Here is a 5,609-nt window from a genome sequence, read left to right as displayed (position 1 = left end):
CGAGCATTTTTGGCCAAGTTATGACCATTTTTATATTTATGCAAATGAGCCTTTCTTAAGTACAACTGGGCGTGTTTAAAGTTATGTCCAAGTGGGCATGTATTGTGTGTGTACATCTGGGCGTTTTTACTTGTTTTACTAGCTGGGCGTTGTGAATGGAAGTGTATGATGCTGACGAATCAGCATCATCCACTTCTCTTCACAACGCCCAGCTTCTGGCAGTGCACAGACACACAGCGTGTCCTCGCTCATCCGACGCGATGAAGTTCCTGTGGGAGGAAGTGAGTGACGTCACAGCGTGATCCCGCGAGGACACGCTGTGTGTCTGTGCACTGCCAGAAGCTGGGTGGTAACGAAGAGAAGTGGATGATGCTGATTCGTCAGAATCATACACTCCCATTCACAACGCCCAGCTAGTAAAACAAGTAAAAACGCCCAGACGTACACACACAATACAAGCCCACTTGGACATAAATTTAAACACGCCCAGTTGTACTTAAGAAAGGCTCATTTGCATAAATATAAAAATGGTCATAACTTGGCCAAAAATGCTCGTTTTTGAAAAAACAAAACACGTTACTGTTATCTACATTGCAGCGCCGATCTGCTGCAATAGGAGATAGGGGTTTGAAAATCTGGTGACAGAGCCTCTTTAAATGCAGCAACGGCAATCTGTCGCCGCATTTATGGGGTTAAGTGTCGAAATCAGCGGCTATGGTCCGTTGACCGGCAAGGCTGGAGTGTCAGCTGTCGGGGACAGCTGACCTCCCGGTTCCCGGACACTGTCCGTTAGGACAGTGTGCGCCGGGAACTACTGCGCAACTGTACGTCCTGATGCGGGAACTAACCCCTCTGCAGGACGTGCTATTGCGGAGCAGCACGGCAAGAGGTTAAAGAAGAAGCAGGGGGGCTTGTCTCTACCAGATATAAGGTTATATTATGAAACAATTCAATTGCTTAGTTGGTCGCAACTTGCTAACCCCTCTCTTACTTACAGTTACTTGGATATAGAGAGACGAGTTCTCTCGGAGGAATTATTACCCTTGCTTTGGGTTAAATTACCATTGCCACCGAAAACAATCCTAGTAAGTGATATGACTCGTGGTATGCTTAAAGTATGTCAGAAGTCTATACAGTACTAAATATGGCTAGTGGTTGCCTCTCTGTTAGCTCCATTGGGGGTCCTCCAGTATTTTACAGATAGGGTAAATGTTATTAGGTCGTCGCTATGGCCTCTGCTTGGTTCTCTAAGGGTATGTGCACACACACTAATTAAGTCCGTAATTGACGGACGTATTTCGGCCGCAAGTCCCGGACCGAACACAGTGCAGGGAGCCGGGCTCCTAGCATCATACTTATGTACGATGCTAGGAGTCCCTGCCTCGCTGCAGGACCACTGTCACGTACTGAAAACATGATTACAGTACGGGACAGTTGTCCTGCAGCGAGGCAGAGACTCCTAGCATCGTACATAAGTAGATGCTAGGAGCCCGGCTCCCTGCACTGTGTTCGGTCCGGTACTTGCGGCCGAAATACGTCTGTCAATTACGGACGTAATTAGTGTGTGTGCACATACCCTTAGGGTCAGTGAGGTAACTATGTGTAGAGCTACTCTTGCACTAAGTGCTTTGTTGGCACAATCCTCTGGGTCTGGTTTGTCTGCTTCTGCTGCTAATGTGACATTTCTTCATAGGTATGACTTTAACTCAGCGTGCTGCAAATTTTTGGCTATAGCTCCCTCACCAAACCCTGATCCCACGTGGATGGAAAACTATACTCTTATGCCTCAATCTCCGCCCAGATCCATGTCCAAAATATATACCAACCTTCTTTTAGATTTGGTCCCATCCAAACCCTTTTTCTTAATGGAATGGGAAAAATAAATAGATATTGTTCTATCACAAAAGGAAGTCTGTTGTGTACGACACCAAGAGAACTCTTTTATAAATTGCTAACTCGATGGTATCGCACTCCAGCATATCTTTATAGGATACGTCTCTCCCTGTCAAATGTTTGCTGGAGCTGTTGGTTAACTCCTGGATCTCTGTCCCATTTGGTGGTTTTGGCCCAAGATCAGACCTTTCTGGTCACAAGTAGAAAGGTCTATTAACCCCTTAGTGACCAAGCTTATTTGGACCTTAATGACCAAGCCAAATTTGTCAAATCTGGTATGTGTGACTTTATCAGAGAATAACTCTGTGAAAGTTTTGAATATCCAAGTAATTCTGACATTGTTTTTTCGTCACATGTTGTACTTTATTTTAGTGGTAAAAGTAGACTGATACGATTTGCGGAAATAACTTAAAAAATAGAAAAATTGAAGAAATTTTGTAAAAATCATAATTTTTCCCTATTTTTAACTGCAATATGTCACATATGTACACACATACTGTACAATTTTTTTTAATTAAATATATATTTCCATCTCTTTACTCTATTTTGGCAGCACTTTTGAAAAAAATAATAATTTTTGAGCAATTTAGAAGACTTACAGAATGGTGGAAACCCCCACAAGTGACCCCATTTTGAAAACTAGACCCCTTAAGGTATTTATTAAGTAAGGGGTGTTGTAAGTATTTTGACCCAACAGTTTTTTTGTAAGAATTCATGCAAGGCAGGCATAAAAAAATATAATTTCACTTTTTTCATAAAAGTATCACTTTGAAGACCGATTTCTTTGTAAAGCGACCATGAGAATGAAGAAACACATTCCAAAATCTATCACCCTGTTTCTCCTGTTTTCAAAAATGCCCCCATTGTGACCCTAATGCGTTGCCTGGACACACGGCAGGGCCCGAAAGGGAGGGAGCACCCGGAAGCTTTCAGGACTCATATTTTGCTTGAAAATGTTTTAGGCCCCACTGTACATTTGGAGAGGTTTTGAACTACCAGAACGATAGAAACTCCCCATAAACGACCCCATTTAGAAAACTAGACCCCTTAAGGTATTTATCTAGGGGTGTAGTGAGTATTTTGACTCCACAGTCTTTTGCTAAATTTAATGCATAGCTGGTGAAATAAAAAAAAAAACACTTTTTATATAAAAGTATCACTTTGAAGACCGATTTCTTTGTAAAGCGACCATGAGAATGAAGAAACACACCCCAAAATCTATCACCCTGGTTCTCCTGTTTTCAAAAATGCCCCCATTGTGACCCTAATGCGTTGTCTGGACACACGGCAGGGCCCGAAAGGGAGGGAGCACTCGGAGGCTTTCAGGACTCATATTTTGCTTGAAAATGTTTTAGGCCCCACTGTACATTTGGAGAGATTTTGAACTACCAGAACGATAGAAACTCCCCATAAACGACCCCATTTAGAAAACTAGACCCCTTAAGGTATTTATCTAGGGGTGTAGTGAGTATTTTGACCCCACAGTTTTTTGCTAAATTTAATGCATAGCTGGTGAAATAAAAAAAAAAATCACTTTTCATATAAAAGTATCACTTTGAAGACCGATTTCTTTGTAAAGCGACCATGAGAATGAAGAAACACACCCCAAAATCTATCAGCCGGTTTCTCCTGTTTTCAAAAATACTCCCATTGTTGCCCCAATCTGCTTATTAGACGTGTGGCTGGGCCAAAAAGAGAGGGAGCACCCTTTGGCTTTCAGGGCACAATTGAATAAATTCTAGGCCCCATATCATGCATTTAGAGGCATTGAGAAGCCTGAACAAAAAAAAAAACCACGCAGAAATGACCCCATTTTAAAAACTAAACCCCTAAAGGTATTCATCTAGTGGTGTAGTGGGCATGCGGACCAAAAATTTTTAAGGAAGAAATAATGGTTATTATTTCAGACACTATGGGTATATAATGTTTTCTTCAAACTCTTATTACGTTTCCACATGAAATAGAGGAGACGTGGTAGAAGGTTATTTTGTTAGAAATATGCCACATTAATAAATTTGTGCGGCACAGAAGAGAAGTGAAGCCGTGTATTCATAACGGATACATGTTGCTATAGACGTATTTGCCTGTACTTATGACTATGTCTTGCTGAAGAAGCAGTTGGTGCCATTATGATGTCATTGTGGACAGAATTCTGTCCTAATATAAAATCAGTCAGAGAGGAAAAAATAAACTGTACTGGAGTGACGGGCAATATCTTCAAACAAATGGAGGAAAATGTATCCAACTATGTTGCAAACTCGAGTCTGTTCACTACATAGAAGAACACCTGCAGGGCTGTCATGACAAGGTTTGTTTTTTTCAGTGACTGGTTGTACAACGTCCCTTTAGCTCCATCAATCCTTATGAGGGACGAATGTGCCAAGTGACGCGGTACACCATAACAGGCCCCTGCCCGGCAAGGTAGGAACCGCTATGTGCACAAAACAACCGATCACCTACAGAATATATAAAGGGACAGTGTCCAAAACCATCTATAGGAACAGTAAAGGATCACTAATCCCCAAAATGATGTCAGTATTTCCAGAAGAACTGTAACAAAGCCCATGGTGTATTGATAAGGAACAGCTCGATTAAAAGAGATCCTCCAAATAAAAAAAAAGATCATGCCCGTATCACGGTACAGAATTAGGAATGTAACAGCTGTATGTGGCAGGACATAGTCATAAGAACAGTCAAAATAAAAAAATTGTGGATGTGGGATTTTGTACTGGACAATTAATTCCAGCACTTGATCACCCACAAATAAATAAAAAAAATCATAAGGGGTAAAATTAGTTTCACGGTCTGAAAAAAATGTGCTCTACAACCTCTCCCACAAGAAATAATCCCTACTTGGAAAGCCCACAAACTAAAAAGAAAATATAAAGAAATTGACTCCCTAAAAAGGCCCCCAACCCATTTTTTTTTTTGTGTTAAATTCTAGTAATTTGCAACCGTGTGAAAGGTTTCGAAACAGGGGTAGTTACAAAGGGCTGGTTTTGATGGACACATGGGGCAATAAAAGCGGGTATCCCTCCTCCTGCCATGCTTGCTACATACCCGACAACTTTTTTGGGGATATTTTTGGGTCTCAGTGGAAGGAATAGGGTGTAAAAAGTGGCGCTCTGAAAGCCTGCGCACATCCTCAGATTCGCAGGATTGTGCCGGTATAGTGGACTCAAAAAGGAAATGCTCAATGACCTTCTTCTGAAATTGAAGGAAAGTGAGCGTTCCTTGGGCTTTTTTGAAAATAACAAAACTGTTATAGGTAGCAACCTAGATGAGGTAGATTGCTACCTTTTTGTACCAGGCCTTATTTTTGCGCTTCACCAGGTACGGCTGAAGCACCTGGTCGGAAAGGTCTACACCCCCCATAAATTTGTTGTAGTCTGTTACACAGACCGGTTTCGGCTTTGCAGTGGTAGCCCCCCTCTCCGTAATTGCCACAGTGGTGTCCGTGTGTACGGTGGACAGCATGTAGACATCCTTCTTGTCGGCCCACTTCACTGCAAGCAATTCCTGACTTGCAAGGGCCATGGATGTTCCTTTTCCCAAACGCCTGGACACCAACTGTTGTGGGAGTCCCACTCTGTTCTTCCGTACTGTCCCACAGGCCCCTGTATTTGCAGCATGGAGGGCTTTATAAAGGGCAACGCTTGTATAAAAATTGTCTGTATAGACGTGGTACCCCTTGTGCAGAAATGGCTCCATTAGGT

This window comes from Rhinoderma darwinii, chromosome 3 (genome assembly GCF_050947455.1).
Source record: "Rhinoderma darwinii isolate aRhiDar2 chromosome 3, aRhiDar2.hap1, whole genome shotgun sequence".
Lineage (NCBI taxonomy): Eukaryota > Metazoa > Chordata > Amphibia > Anura > Rhinodermatidae > Rhinoderma > Rhinoderma darwinii.
Note: the sequence above shows the minus strand (reverse complement) of the source record.